The sequence below is a fragment of the Arachis ipaensis genome, chromosome B04 (genome assembly GCF_000816755.2).
Source record: "Arachis ipaensis cultivar K30076 chromosome B04, Araip1.1, whole genome shotgun sequence".
Lineage (NCBI taxonomy): Eukaryota > Viridiplantae > Streptophyta > Magnoliopsida > Fabales > Fabaceae > Arachis > Arachis ipaensis.
In genome coordinates this window covers 50,420,638-50,422,620 of record NC_029788.2, presented here as the reverse complement: position 1 = coordinate 50,422,620, position 1,983 = coordinate 50,420,638, and positions in this window count along the sequence as shown.

The following is a 1,983-nucleotide window of genomic DNA, read 5'->3' as shown; positions in this document are numbered from 1 at the left end:
ATATATGAAAGGCAATGATGAAAATAATGGAGCTCACAATGGATGATCACACTAATTATGAAGTTTGATATTTTGTAATGAAGTATGTAAAGGAAGTAGACATGTGATAATTATTGGAATTAATTCATGAATTAGCTAGGAGTTCTTGGATAGTTGTTATTGTGATTTTAATTTTTGGTACTTTGTTAGAATGTTGTCATGTGATCAAAGTCTATTTTTTTGTGACAATGTGATGAAAATTCGTGTATGTAAGACCCGGTTAATTAACGGCTAATTAACCCATATATGAGAATTTATTCTAGAAAGCCAAAAATGATATTTTTATGGCTTAATATGATAGAGGAAATTGAGACGAGAATTTCGGTACCAATTTTATAGAATTCGGACCAAGATTGGACCGAACGGGCCAAACCGGGCCAACCGGACCCAAAGTGGGCCCTTGGCCCAACATAACTAAACCAAAACCCTAGTTTTCAGCACTCTCTCTCCTCACAACACACTCAAACACGCTGAAATTGAAGAGAGGGGAGGAAGAACACTCTCTCAAGTTCTTTCTCTCACTTGATCTTCAAACCACCATAACTTTTGATCTAGAGCTCCGATTGCCCTCCGAATCTTCATACTTCAAACCGAAAATTTTGAGTTTTTAGTTGAAACCCTACTTTTGTCCCGGTGCGCATGCGCGTGAGGTGCGCGTGCGCACCTACTACGAAAGAGCTTCTTGCCGCGTATGCGCGGTTCACGCGGATGCGTGCTCCCCAGTAAGACGATTTTTAAAAGATTCAATTTTCGACGTCTTAAGTGTCTAAGTTGGGGGTTAGAAGGCTGCCAGTATTGAGAGAGTAAAATTTAGTAAAAAGTAGGCAAGAAGCTTGCCGTACCTGTAGGGCCTAGGTTAAAGTAAAGATTTGTCTAAACCGTGTTTAGTTTCTAGGCATCAGGTTCAATACAGGGCAGTTTCATACGGGTTTTTGGTATAAAAGTAAGTTTTGGTGTTTCACGGTAAAAGTTTTGTTCGGTGAAAGTTGAGAAAAGTTTTAGTTAATTTTGTACGGTTAAAGTAGGGAAAAGAAACTTTAGTTAGTTTCACATGGTTTAAGTTGTTGTTCGGTAGGAGTTGAGTGCGTAACTGTAAAATGGTTTTAAGAGTTTTGATGGAAGTTGGTAAAATTGTGAAGAGTTAGTTTTCCGGTTTCCTATTTGTGTTATAATACAGTATGTAGGAAGAGTAGGGTTAAAGATTGTTATAGTTAAAGGTTAGTTGGTAGTAATATGTATTAGTAGTATGAGTGGTTGTTATACCGTGGTGGGTAGTTAAGTTGGAGTTAGTAAGTAGTTCGTATATAGTGTTGTACGTAAAAGAGTGTATAGTGTGTTAGTTCCGTAGTTATAAGTATTAGTGTGTATACTAGTGTAGTATATAGAGTTGGTAAGGTGTTGTAGTAGTTAAGTTACGGATAGAATCCCGGAGATCGGATTCATAAAGGATGGTGTAATGTATAATCTATGCCCTTTGGCTTTGGTATGGAATCGGCTAAAGGGTTCGAGTTGGCCTCGTGAAGGTTTGGTGAAAAGGAGTTCGAGAGTTCCAGAGTTGTGGAGGTTCTTGTCTAAAATAGTGTGTTTTGGGAGAAGATTCGAAAGGTTTTAGTGGTTAGTTCGAGGTTATAAGTGTATATGTGTTGGATTCGGTGTTAGTAGTATGGGTATGTGTTGTAGAGTTACGGGTTTGGAGTATCTTGTTGTTTAATGTGATCCAAACTCTTAGAATGGTGTGGGTTCCAGGTTTCTCTGTTCTAATTGGAAGAGGAAGTTCTCTCAACCCAGGATATTGTAGTTTCTTGGGTTTTAGAGTTGTAAAAATGAGTACTTTGAGCTTTAGTTCCCGACCTTAAAGCTTGTCATTTTGCACCGAATGGAGTTCTAATTAACATACCCAAAACATCTCGAGAGGCGCCACTTGCGCACCGGCGTTTGCCTCGC